At 37.9% G+C, this 14,794-nt stretch overlaps 1 protein-coding gene across 5 annotated transcripts in view; it reads right to left on the bottom strand.

The window, feature by feature from the left end:
- Pde1c (Phosphodiesterase 1c) overlaps positions 1 to 14,794 on the bottom strand; it is a 923,665-nt gene that overhangs the window by 885,966 nt on the left and 22,905 nt on the right. Inside the window, exon 2 of one of the 5 annotated variants that reach the window (XM_089239482.1) lies at positions 174 to 262. The exons of the other annotated variants lie outside the window; for them this stretch is intronic. The gene's annotated coding sequence lies outside the window, so the exon portion shown is untranslated. The remainder of the gene's footprint in view (positions 1 to 173; positions 263 to 14,794) is intronic. 5 annotated transcript variants of the gene reach the window in all.

The following is a 14,794-nucleotide window of genomic DNA, read 5'->3' as shown; positions in this document are numbered from 1 at the left end:
TATTATTATTACTTTCATTTTTTAAATTATTTTTTAAAGGAATATGGAAAAAAATCAATTACTTTTAAATGGAAATGGGCTATTTTTTAATCTTTTTCGCAATTACAGTTGCACTTTGAAGATAAATAAAACGCGAAAGAAGAAAAAACAGCGTATAGAGAAATGCCCTTTACCTTTGAAGGAAGAAACCTAGGCCACCAGAGCATGACTCATTCTTTGTGTGAGAGGGCTTTCTTCTTTAGGGGGTGTTGGCATTATCATCCTGGATATAAAAATTTGGAATTAAGCTTTAATTCTTTGAAAATATGGAAAAAACATGAAAAGATGATTTAGGGCAACAATTTGGTTACATGTAAACGATAAAAAAAAGTACTGTTTAGACATGATGCATGAGTTTTAATAGGGCGAGCGGTCTCCTCGAACAGCTAAGACTGCTGCACACCTGTTTGCCATGGATGCGACAGGCGCGGATCCAGGGTGATGTGTTGGGGGGGGCGATTTTTTACAATGAAGATGTCGATCGGTGAGACCCAACCTAGTGTCCGCAGGTGCCAAACGTACTTAAAATTAAAAAACTAATAAAAAATTAATTAAGAATTAAAATTATTTAAAACTTTCAATTAATTTTCATTTAAAAAATTAATTGAACATTAAAATTAATTACGATTACATTTAATTGAAAATAAAAATTAATTTAAATGAAAATTAATTAAAAATTGAAGGCAGTTAAAAATTAAATCTAAATTAAAATTTATATTTATAAAAATTATATTTTTTCAATATGCAACATACTTATTTAAAAAATTGCTTGCAGCAACTGGTGTTACAATTAATGAATAAGCTGTTTTTGATAATAAATTTGAACGTTTGTGCCGGCTACCCTCGCAAAAAATACCGTACGAAAAAAAAGTTTGAGGTGCAGACTGAATAATGTGTGTTATAGTTATAAACATTGTAAGGAATTCTGATGCGCATTACCAGTTAAAAATATTTTTTATTAACAGTATCATGAGCAATTGTACAAATAAATAAAAACTTTGCAGATGAAAAAAGAGCAGAATATGAAAAGCATATGAAGAATTGGTATTTTAAAATGTTCCTAGAATACTACTTCTTCCTCCTTCGCTTGATAAAAATTAAGGCTCACAGTTAACCGGACAAAACAATGTGCACAAATAAAAATTCATCCGAATGTATTCGATAAATGATTTTTCCCAGCTTTTCAAGTCAAAGTAGAGAGATACTTTCCGTTTAAATTTAATTTTTTTGATCCCTGTGAAAGTATTAAACGTTTCTCTTTGTGACGTTATGATAACAATTAGGCAAAATAATATGAATAAAATAAGGATCTCGGTCAACCAGAGGAAATGAATTCTAAGCTAACTCGGATACAAGAAACCTCTTTTAAGAGAGACGATCCTTGAACATTTGAAGGAAAAAACAATTATCTAAAGCCCTGACCATGGCCTCCACATCCTAGAGCGGGGCCCCTAGGCTAAAACCTCTAGTGGGCCCCCAGACCAGACTTTTCACGGGCCCCTTTATAGTTAATTTATAGCTTAAAAAAAAAAAATGATGAGAATCGTCCCCGGCCCTGTCAGCTCCACCCTTGGGAGCATGAACTTTACGCACAACAACAAAGTACTTATCAAATAAATAGGTAGGCTACTACGCGCACACTGACAGCCCCCTTACCCGTAACGGGTCGCACTGAGCTTGCGAAAAATTCTTGTGACCGCTCAAACTTTAAACGACTTCATGCTTTCAGATAAAAAGCTGAACCTATGCGGCGCAGCTTTTGTCCTCTCATATGTAGGGTCCGTGATAAGGCAGTTTCGGTTTCAGTACAGCACAGCACAGGGTAGATGTTTTCCCTGTTCAGATTTTGAATGCCGGTGATGGGATCGGCCAAATGAGCTTTGTTTACATGATTCCAGGTGAGCCCTCTGTGGTCTGTCTCGTTCGGTAGAGAATTTTATCTATTTGCCGGCAGATCCATGTGGGGCCCTCAACTGGCTCTGCTTGTCTCGTACTAATTCATATCAGCTCAGTACTCCCCACTCGGCGCTGGACCCGACCAAAGGGACTTTGTTTCCATCCATGGGGTCCCTAAGGTGGTCCCTCTTGTTTCGCTCAATACCTTGTTTAGTATTTACTCATGATCTGCTTGGCGTATGCACTGAAAAGGTTCGGAACCGCTGCTGGAAACTCAAGCATCCAAAGCCGAGCTCCACTCACTCCAGCAACTTTGCGTGTTCACGTATACGCTTCGAGGACTTGGCGATTGGTGTAGAGAACATTAAGCAGTCTTCTTTCAGTTACTCACGTTCTATACAGTTAATTTTTCTTTCTGTGAACAATTTTATAGCACACCAAACTTGTATCCTTTCTTAAAATGAAAATAAGTACTATACACAGTAAAACACCCATTTATGACATGTCTGTATTTACAAATAATACCTTTAACTTCCTCATTTATCACTTATAATTTTCAAACGAGACGACAAAATTAAAAAAAATTACAAATTTCCAGCTTTGTATACCCGATTTATGAAAATATTTTGCGTCTGAAACCCATTTTTGTCTTCAAATAAAGTTTCCCATCCTACTACGTATAGAGTCAGGCTTTCAATAATCTCTACATTAATCCGGTGTTTTTAGGCCGGTTTTCTGCGAGCATAGAAGAGGAAAACATAGTGCGCACATGTTTATGAGCAGAAGTTTGTTATTTAAATGGACTTTTTCAATCAATTTGCAGTAATTTCGTTAACCCAGTACACCCTGGTGTGATATGTGCCAGATTAGCGAGAGTCTACTGTACTAATAATTCATATCTCTATTAGTTCTAGAAAAATTGAATTCCATCAGCCTTTTTTTTTTTGCTGGTAATTTTTCAGTTTTTCCCCTCAATTTTTTTTTTTTTTTGCAACACTGATTTTAACCATCCTCATGCCCCGTTACTAAAGACAATGGCCTATTTACAGAACTAAATGGGCTATAGCCCAGGGTGGCAAGTTCAGAAGTTCGGCAAATTTGAGGATTGAGTGGCCAAGAAAATTAGCAAAATGGGAGAAAGGCGGTGAAATTTTTATAACCCTCAAATAAACCCACCTCTGCCCAGACAGCAAGTGACCGTGTCAGTGAGTGACCTAGAGTTTGCAAGCACGTGAATGAGCAAAACCGTGACTTAGAGCAGGAGTAAGAATGTGAATGATCAAATGAGTGGCATAAAGAATGAGGGACCAGTTCAGTGAGTGGCCTAGAGTCAGCCGTCAGAAGCATATACTGGGCCCTCGGAAAAAGTAATTTTTCTGAGCCCCCTACCTGGTGAGACACGTTTACTTTTAAAATTTTAAACCAGAGGCCCCTCTGCATTTGAGGCCCCCGCCCGCGGGGAATGCGTTAAGACCATAGAGTAAGAATAATATTTTTTATATATTTATATCTTTATGATAATATATTTATATCTTTAGTCTATGGTTAAGACGGCATTGTCTAGAGTGCGTGTAAGTAACGAAACAATTACCAAAACCAGCATCAAACACGTGTGACCAAAACAGGGTGCAAACATGTAAATGACTAAAAGGTCCGTCCCACGAGAGTTTGCTAGGGGACGCTGGGTAAGATAATTAAAGTTAATAAAAGTCTTTGTCGGACATAAACCGCAAAAATAACAGCGGGCGTGAAGTAAACCGTAATTGTTCGGTCATTCACAAAGGAAGACGCTCGTCCCTCTGCCTTTGTATTGAAAGCCATAAAAATTATTGCTTCCCCGAGGCGACCGCGGATCCTGACAAAGACTTTTATTATCTTTAACTTTAATTATCTTACCCAGCGTCCCCTAGCAAACTCTCGTGAGACGGACCTTTAAAAGAGTGACTTTAACACAGGTGTACTTGCAGGAGTGGGGCTATAACATGGGATGGAAAATTCGTGGATAGAGTAGTCAAGAAAATTAGACTAGAGTGGAAGAACGGCGGTGAAATTTGTGTAGCCTACAGGCGGCAAAACCGTAAATGCGCTTCTGACTGAACATCAAAATTACTCTCAATCTCCTAACCTGAATCTCTGGTTCGGTTTCAAATAAACAACTCATAAAGGATGAAAACTTTAATTTGGAACCACCTTAGCACGAGTTTCAGAGAATTACTAATCAGAGAAACACAAATACACGAAATACTAAATGGCAAATCTTGGTTATTCGAATAGGACGTCAAGATAAAATATAAAAATGTTCTTAAATATGAAAATATAACATTGAAAAGTTATTGAAACAAGTATAGACTGTTTTCGATAACAAGAAGTAATTGACGCATATTTCAATAAAATATGTGGGTACTAATTTGTCTGCATAATTAAGAAAAATTTAAGAGTAAAAAACTTCCTAATGAAATTCTAATATTGCGCGATTTAAAATAATAAATTTCTTATTCAATTTTGTGCAGACTATATGGTTGTCAAAAACCTATTCAAAAACAGTTTTTCGCCACAGATACGTTAAATAGCAAAAACTTACTTTCATGCAAATCGGAATGATTTTTATTAATATTTAATTATGATTATCAAGTGCACAATATTAATTTTCCAATCCGTTAAATAGCTGTTTTCCGTTAAATAGCAAGTGCACAATATTAATGAACATCCGACACCACACAATCAATTTTATATAGTGGATTCCACTTATAACGTTCCTCAAGGCCGAACTCTTAGAACCTTTTCCCGCTTAGTGCGATTCATTTTCGTGGTCCCATCTTCAACTAATGCTCAGACTATAGAGACGTTGCAAGCGGAAAAACGCTTTATGGCGGTTTTTGGAAAAGCGTTATACGCGCGATCCACTTATAATGTTTAATCCAGGTACTTATTTCAAATTACAAAGACTTTAATTATTAGATGGGGCCGAGGCCTATATTTTCATAGATATTATAGAGAAGCTATGTGTGTTCAAATGCTCACCTTCTGCAGCAGGGCTTTTGAGCTACGTTTTCGGGGGGGGGGGGGGCTTTGCTGAGATTTTTCATACTTTTAGGCCCCACTATAGTGAATTTCTAGACTGAAAATCAAAAAATGATAAGAATCGTCCTGAGCCCTGTTAGCCTCACCCTGTGGGGGAACCCCCCGTTAATGTCATTATCAGTGAATCCGTAAGCGAATGCAGCTTCATTCTCTGGGAAAACCCCAGATGTGCTACAAAAAGTAATAGAATTAATTTTCTTAACACCCATTTATTTTAAAATTTTTGCTTACTGAAAACAGTTTTTTTCGAAGACATGGCCATTTTTTGATCCACGTCAAGCTTGCGGGTTTCAGGACTGAATTTTAAAAAAGAGAGAGATAACAAAGGCTAGAAAACGATGATTCATCTTATTGGATGGCTTGTGCTTTATTGCGCGTTACCAAGAAAACTGAAGGGTGTAAATTTTTTTGCCTCTCTACACGAGCCCTTAGGCGCTAGGAGGTATGTTGCAGCGAAAAGGCAGCGTGACAGCTGAATCGCATGGAATCCCTGTAGAACCTTGGTGGGAATACAATTGACCCTCCTCCGGCTATGACTTCTTTATTTTTTCGACCTTACCAGCAGAAGAAATCTCAAGGTGGAACTTGGGGAACAAATTTTAGGGAAAGGAACTTTGAGAAAAAAAGGAAATTAATTAAAAAAATTAAGGATTAATAAAGAAAAAAAGTGAAGTAACTGGAGTTATGTTTGCTTGAAGGCTCTTGGGAGGGGCGATCGCCCCTTCACCTATTGTTTAAAGGCTCTTGGGGGGGGCGATCGCCCCCATCGCCCCCCCCCCCCCTGGATCCGCCACTGGGTGTATGGATAACTTCTCGCTTCATCTCATTAACGGTGATATTTTGTTTAGAAAGTATCGAAATTAGCTTCTGCGACTTATAGGTATGTATTTTTATTCAGTGTCTAACTAATTCTGTTGTCTCTCTATCTTGATTGAAGTATAATTATTTAAATCTTTATACATATTATGCAATAATATTCAAAACAACGGTTTGATACAAGAAGTCATTAAAAGCATATCAGGACTTGTAGTCTTTTGAGGATTAACGCGTTTATTGCAGCGCTTCTCAACCTTTTTTGACCCTCGGAGCCCTTTCTGTTACGTGATTTCTATGGCAGCCCCAGACGACTATTTTTTATTTATTCATCAAAGTTTCTGACTTATTTTTATCATTCAAAAATATAAATAATTATTTTTTTCCAATTTACTGGGTTTTTTTTATTTATTTTCCTTGAGTGGCCGCGGAGCCCCTGGGAGTTCACACGGGGCCCTAAGGGCTCTGCAGAGCACTGGTTGAGAACCGCTGGTTCATTGGAATCCTCCAATATTGCCAAATTGATTGATTTGGCATGAACAGGCTGGTAGGGTTCCTAGTTGGCGAGATGTCACGTTTCCCGCTCAAATGCTTTTCTTCTTTACCCTTCAGAACGAATGCGGTCATTTTCACTCTCTTCCGCATCGTCAGTATGTTAGGGGACATCGATGCTGATCTCGATGTATTTTCTCTTTTGAAATCGTTCTCCTTGTTCGACTCCCCAGTATGTGTTCGACCTTAGGTATGAACCGGTGGTAGAAATTCAACAGAATTCCCAGAAATCGGCGCAAGGAAGTGGCGGAAGTGGGTTGCATAAAGTTCTTGATGACATCTACTTTGGCGGATAACGGTTTGAGTCCATTCTTGCTAATTTCATATCCCTAGAATTTGATGGTCGGGACGCCAAATATGCATTTTGACACATTTATGCACAGTCCGTATTCGTCAAGTCGACTGAATACTTCACGTAAGTGTTGGAGATGAGTTTGCCCATCTCCAATGGCAAGGAATCTCCAATGGCTCCAGCGTAAGGGATGACATGAGGTCGCAGTATCTCGTCTGCATACTTTCGGGCCGTCAAAGTGCCATTCCGAATGATATGCAGGTCCGTACGTCCGCCTATGCTGATTCCACCCCATACCATCCAACCAGCTCGTCTGTATTGTGACCTTTCACGAACGAATGCGGGGTTATTTCGAGTGCCCCTGTCCCTTCATACCAGAACACGTCGGATGTCACACTCCAGACTGAATCGGGACTCGTCTGTAAACAGCACTTGGCTCCAATCATGTTGCTCCCAATCTCGATGTTCAGCAGCCCATCTTCTTCGGGCCGCACGGTGGCGTGGGGTCAACGGAATGCAGACCATTGGCCTACGTGCATAGAGCCCTCCCTCATGAAGCCTATTACGTACTGTTTGGCTGGACACCCTTCGTCCTGTTGCCAAGAGCAACCGTCTTTGCAGCTGCGTAGCATTCTCTGTTCTGTTTCGACGGGCTGTTAACCGTACATACCGGTCATCAGTTGCTGTAGTGGCGCGTGGCCGACCTTGCCCTGGTCGACGTCTAACATTTCCTGTTTCTTGGAATCGATTCCACAGCCTTGCAACAACACTTATGGCGACTCCAACAGCGTCCGCGACACTACGTTGTGATTGCCCGGATTCCAGTGTGCCTATAACACGCCATGCCGTGGATTCCGGTATATCACGTTGTTGAGACATCCTCAAGTCACCTTGTCTCAAAAAAAAATACTATGCAATCGAATTTCACAGTTACGGCAGTAAAACAGACGTTTTTGCAACATCCCGATTTCTGTCCTTATCTCCTTTTTCTGGTTTTTGACGTCATGAACTTTGATTTGCATATGAAGTTTTCTTCTTCCGTTTCCTGCTAGGCTTTAAATTATGGATGATTCATTTTATGTTACTTATCGGTATATATCTTTGCGTAATTTTGTTAAAACCATGTGCTCCCCTAATTGTTTTGAGCAGTGTATATATGTTACGGTAAAAGCCCGAAATACTCTTGAAAACGTATACATTACGGGCTTTTACCAAGCACTTCGGTAAAAGCTGACATTTACTAACTTTCATGAAAATTAGTAAAAATGAGAATTTAATCATTTTCATAAGCTTGAAAGTTTGTCATTTATCAATCACACCGATCCTGATGCTAATTAAGTTAATAATTAATTAACTAATTAGTCATTCAAATTCATGAAAATTACTAAAAATGTCAATTTTATGATTTTTAAATTTTGAAAGCTTGTAATTGATTAATCACAATGATCTTGATGATAATTAAGATCATAATTAATTTACTAATTAGTCATTCAAATTCGTGCAAATGACTAAAAATGCGAATTTTATCATTTTTATCAATTTGAAAGCATTTATTAATCACAAGGATCTTGATGCCAATTAAGATAATATTAGCATTAACAAATTGGCATTAACTAATTCGTCAACCAAACTCGTGAAAATTACTAAAAATGTCAATTTTATGATTTTTAAATTTTGAAAGCTTGTAATTGATTAATCACAACGATCTTGATGCTAATTAAGATCATAATTAATTAACTAATTAGTCATTCAAATTCGTGAAAATTACTAAAAATGTCAATTTTATAATTTTCGTAAATTTGAAAGCTTTTCATTTATCAATCACAACGATCCTGCTGCTAATTAGGATTATTATTAATTACCTAAGTAGTCATTCAAATTCGTAAAAATTACTAAAAATGCGAATTTTATCATTTTCGTAAATTTAAAAGCTTTTCATTTATCAAACACAACTATTCTGATGCTAATTAAGATCATAATTAATTAACTAATTAGTCATTCAAATTCGTGAAAATGACTAAAAATGTGAATTTTATCATTTTTATAAATTTAAAAGCATTTATTAATCACAATGATCTTGATGCTAAGTAAGATCATAATTAATTAATTAATTAGTCATTCAAATTCGTGAAAATTACTAAAAATGCGAATTTTATAATTTTTATAAATATGAAAGCATTTATTAATCACAACGATCTTGATGCTAATTAAGATCATAATTAATTAACTAATTAGTCATTCAAATTCGTTGAAATTACTGAAAATTCGAATTTTAACATTTTTATATATTTGAAAGGGTATCGCGTCAAATCATCGCCAACAAATCATCGCCCGTCAAAACATCGCCGTCAAAACATCGCCATGACAAAAACATCGCACGTCAAAACATCGCCGTGACAAAAACATCGCACGTCATAACATCGCCGTGACAAAAACATCGTTTCAAAAAGACATCGGATATTTTTAATTGCGCTTCATTATTTTATTATTGCTTTATTCCTTAAGATTATACGCTATCGCATATTTTTCTGAGATTTTATTACAGAAATAATAAAGGTACAGGTGAACTTGGCTAATTCGAATATCAGGTATTCCCTTTGAGTTTCTTGCAAAAACTTGAATTCAATGTTGAAATAACTTGTTTAATTCGATTCCCCCCCCCCACCCCCAACGTTTTGGATATATTCGATGTTTGATGCAGATAATATGTCATTTGCAAAATGTCTCTTATATATGTGTGTGTTATTGCCAAAGCTCGAAGTTGTCTAGTTCTCGAACTGGTCGGCACAGTTAAAACGGCCATTGTCCGAATTTCGGGCTTTCGTTGAGCTTTGGCCGGTCCCTATATGTCGATCATTATACATCCCTCCATATATGTATCACCATAATATTGAATAATTTCTAATAAAAGAATAATTTCTTCTACGAGCAATCCTCGTAATGAAAGAGTATCGATAGCTCAATTATTGTAGTAGCAACGAATATTGCAGTTTGATGAAGAAAACTATAGTGAAAGGTTTATTAATTTAACGGTTTACCAGAAAATTCGTACCCCTTTTTTTTGGAATCTGGAAACCATATTTCCATGATGGGGTGGTGCGAAATGTCTCCCCGGCTGAAAAAACGCCTAATAACGGCTCTGGGTACAGATAATACAAAATCCGAGGATGATGTCACTCTCCACTTATACATACAAACTTTATTAACAGCTGGCTGATGCGAAGATATATTGTGGAAAGAGAGAAACTTCAACTGCCCTTGCGGGGAATGGAACCCACGACCTTTCACTCTCCGGATAAAAGGACGTGTTCAGTGCACACGAGCTCTTAAGTAAAGACTGAGATATTCGTTGCCTTTGTATAGTCTAGGGCGGTGGTTCTCAACCGTGGGCCCCAGGATATTCCAGGGGGCCATGGAGGAAAATATCGCAAAAGGGGAGCCATGACTACTGATAAGGGGGCCATGAGGAAATTTATTAAAAGAGTGGCCAAAAAAATTTAATTTCAAACAAAATGCATAGAATATTTTTTTTCGCAATTTTTTTCTTATTTAAGTAAATAAAGATTTAGTAATGAAGATTTGATTGATTTTTGATTGGTGGGCAGAATATTTCAATGCCGAGCATAAGGATTTGAGTAGTTGAAAGATGAAATTTAGCACTTGAAATATCAAAAATTTTAAGAGTTTCACAAAAACAAGCACAATGATTTTTTTGCGTGTGTGTAACCAATTTCTCATAAGTAGGGCTCCGATTTTTACCTAAAGATGAAACGTCGTTGCTGATAAATCATTAGCTACTACGTTTCTTCTTTAGGTCATAAAAATCGAAGCCCTTGTCATAAGCTTGTGTTATCAATAATTATAAGGTTTCGAGGTGAATGTACTGTATATATGCATACACTGTCACTTTATTGACAGTGATTGACAGTAACATTTATTTGAAGACAACCAACCAAAAAACAACGTTAAATGCGGATAAAACGGTTTTTTTTGGCGTCAAAAGAGACGAGGCAAGAACATTGTAATTGAATTTTTGAGCACACGTGTCCGTATAAAAAGTTAACATTTTTACTTGAATAACTATACACCCCCTTGCAACATGAATGGCATATCTGAGTACTACACATAATTTTTCTAATTGAAAGTATTCCTGTAGGGTGAACGAGGTTTGCCCATACATCTTGTATGGCCTATGCCCTCTGTACATTACATATAGTAGTGTCTGTTATGTGAAATATTGTGTTGTGTTTAATCCAACTCACACGTTACTTCGTTCGCCTGTGGGAGAGAGGTCACATTATGAACCAAAAAGCCACTTGGAGATAACTTGTCATTCAGTGAGACATCAATAAACCGATAATTTTCTTTTCTGAAATCTGATTATTTATACTTCCTGATTTGTTTGAAATTCTGATTCACCAAAATTCAAATTTACCCAAGAAAAACTAATTTCTAAATAATTCAAACTTCATCCTGAACAGTAACTTCATGACATTATGCCGTCTTCAAGTGCAATGTTTACATTGATTGAAAATAACTTATTATATATATATTTTTTACTGTCTTTTAATTTTCATAAATTAAAAATAAATTCAAACACATATTTATACTGCAAACAATATTTGAACAATTGTCATTTAACGGGAAAACGGGAGGGGGGGGGGAGTAGGAAATTGATCATGGTCGCAAGGGGGGCCACAGGAATGAGAAATGGTTGAAAGGGAGCCATGAGCAAAAAAAGGTTGAGAACCGCTGGTCTGGGGCGTTCACTCGATTCGTGAAAGGTAGTGTGGGTTTGACTCCCCGCACACAGGGGCAGTTAAATTTTCTCTCTTTCCAAAATTAAAAAAAGCTAAAAAAAGCGTTAAAAAAAGTTTTTTTTTTGTATAATACAGAATTTATAAGAACTCTTTCTATCCATTACTCAATAAAAAAGGCCGAATTCGAAGGATTGAGAGAAAACTAATACGCGTGGAAACAGTCGAACACAGACATACACATGACAGTTTGGCTTTGTCACAACCAAAGCCACTTAAATGCACTTTTAGTGCAGCTTTGGTTACCAGTTGAACAAAAAAAAGGGATGAGGTGATTTCCATTACAATTTTTAATTTAAAATTTTTCATAAAGCGATCTTTTTTCCAGGGCCATGTTCAGGCGATGTTTTGACCTGCGATATTGTGACGTACGATGTTTTTACGTGCGATGTTTTGACGTATTTGGCGATGTTTTTGTCACGGCGATGTTTTGACAGGCGATGTTTTGACGGGCGATGTTTTTGTTCGCGATGTTTTGACGTAGACCCCATTTGGTCTGCCCCCCTTCGTGAGGCGGATCGAGCTTAGCCGCCACCCGGGACCGTCGTGAGACAGTTTAGTTTTATCCGAAGACGATGTTACTTTCTGTTATCCATACGAAGTTTTTTTAACAGCTGGCTGATACCAAGATCAAAAGAAAATTCAACTGGTCTCGCTGGGAATTGAACCAACTTCCTCTCACTTGCCGGGTGAGCACACTAGACTACAAAGTCACCGAATCCTCTTTCCTTGCAGCTCGTGTGCGCTGAACGCGGCCGTACATGGACAGCCAGACCTAACATGGACTGCTGTCAAAACTTTCGTAGCAGAGAGTGACATCATTTTCGGATAAATTTCCATCTGGTGGCAGTGTCAGAAATTGTGAGCTTTGGCCTGACTTAGGTTTGGCTGTTCATGTACGGCCCCTCTCAGCACACACAAGCTCCAAGCAAAGAGGGTTCGTTGGCTTTGTGGTTTAGTACGCTCACCCGGCAAGTGAGAGAACGTGGGTCCCCATAAGGGAACTTGGATTTTCTTTCCTGGAATTTATCTTCCAGCTGTCAAAACCCTCGTGGTAATAGCGGCGAGAGACATCATCTTCGGATATTATCAAAGCCTTTGCAAGTAGGAAAATAAAGGTGTTAGCGGGAGGGGTGGGGAAACACCAAAACCATTCAAGTTTCAGGGCCTCGAAACATCTTAATCCGGCCCTAACGCACGCTCAATGAGATGCTGTTTTTTTTATCTCCTTTTTCCCTCCTAGAATGTGCAAGTCTTAAATGGATGGATTTGAATTCTGTTGTGGACATTTTTGCTGCGGAACTGGGAGGTATGATTAGGGCGACCATTTGACCTGTATTTCCCGGGACATTCTCATATTTTCATAACTTTTGCTATGCCGACTTTTTCCTAAAAATTTTCCGGTTTTTTCAATGAAGCCAACTTTAATTTTTAGTCTTTATTAAAATCAATGATTGAAATTACTGTATTTTCAACTCATAAATTATGATAATGACGACTATAAATAACAAAATTCATCTCACATATTTGTCATCATTTTATCATAACTTTTTAGCATTCAGTAAAAGAGTTTGCAAAGATGTCAGAGTTTTTATTTGGCAAACCACTCAAAAATATAACAAATTTTTTTGATTTCATCGATAACTGCTTCCATAATGATAGCTTGTCTACAGATTTGAAATAATACCAAACAAGCACAATACTTCTTTCGTTCTTAACTTCACATTCGCGCGAATCTTATTTTTGCATAACGAACAATATAAAAAGTAAAAACTTATCACTGGCGGAAAATTCCCTTGATGAATATACTCTCGAATACCCTCTCTCCTTCATCAAGGGGTTTTTTCCAAGCATTTTTATAAAGTCTGTAACTATGTAAGATTTTTCGTTGGCGGACCACAGCAAAAAGCTTCGAAGGCCACATGTGGCCAGAGGACCATGTGTTAAAAGCTCCTTGGCTAAAGCCTCCGAAGAACACATGAAAGAAAAAATGAACGAGTGGACAGCAGTGAGCGTGAACATTCCAAAATTGACTGTTGGGGCCCAGAAACCATTGTTGCCCGACGATTTTTTCCCCATTTCGGGTATTTGCCCAGCTCTGACGAACTTTTAAAGTAGCCTACGATCAAATCCCGGTCCAGTTTGGTATATGTGCAAAATTTGGCGACGATCGGCTTCCGGCACAACTCACTAGGTAGTAAATTGCCCATGGCGATAGACCTGAGTTGTGCTCGGTTTAAAAAAAAAGTATAAATGAGCACTTACAAGTATCTGTCTCAATATTAGAAAGGATTCGCTTTACTCTCTACTAACCACACCATAGAAGTTTTCACACCACACAAAGAAGATTAAGTCATTTTCAAGGAAGTATGTATGCGATACTTCAAAAATTTCAGGAGAACTGATACAGATTGCCGATGAAAACCAGCTACAGCAGCATGCTACGAGACTGATGGAAGTAATAAACATTAACTGCAAGACTATCTTAGATTGTAAAAACAACTGACACCCTAAGGGTATCAAATGGTGGACGGAGAAGCTCAAACGACAAAAAAAGGCAAGTACGGACCAACGAGAGAAAACTAAACCGTATGTGAAGAGGACTGGACAGGATATCCGTGACATCATATAGCCTCCTTTCGAAGGGCTCGAGCACTTTTCAAACGGGCAGTAATGCAAACCAAATCCAACTCCTGGAATAAGCTCTGCACGCAAGCTACTATGGCATATGTATGCCCTATAAAGCAGTATTTCGGCCCAGGTGAACGCAGATGCAACTTCCAGTGCAGTCGAGCTCCACATCAAAAGATATAGCAGAGCAACATCTAGCAAGCCCTGTTCCAGAAGTCTGTACATCAATACCGATCCAAAACGACCATCTGGGCAGCCCTCTTGGATAGCCACTATTTGAGGAACATGAGATCTTACGAATAATACAGGGTGATTCAGAAAAGGTGGGAAAAGCTTTTAGAAGTTTACAAAGAGTTATAGGCAAAAAGAAATAAAAAAGTATTTTACTCTCAGTTCTTATGGAACGCACTTTTTTCAGTCGCAATTCGGCAGCCTATGATTTAAGTACTTCGTCCCATTACGCTGACTTCCAATTTAGGAAAGGTGCCCGAAAAACTTTTTATACAAAGATTCTCCTACTATATTGAGCGGGACGGGCTCCTTGATCCTCTTCATTTTGTTTTTCGTATGGGTCGCTCAACGGATGATGCCCTTCATCATCTAATGGAACAGATTGAGAATAGAAGGAAGGAACATATTTACTCACAGCCGTTATTTCCTTCGACATTGAGAG

This window comes from Pholcus phalangioides, unplaced genomic scaffold (genome assembly GCF_987345545.1).
Source record: "Pholcus phalangioides strain wild (caught in Gottingen) unplaced genomic scaffold, Ppha-v1.0 ptg000011l_1, whole genome shotgun sequence".
Lineage (NCBI taxonomy): Eukaryota > Metazoa > Arthropoda > Arachnida > Araneae > Pholcidae > Pholcus > Pholcus phalangioides.
The sequence above is the reverse complement of the archived record's forward strand: the minus strand, read 5'-3'. Positions and strand labels throughout refer to the sequence as shown.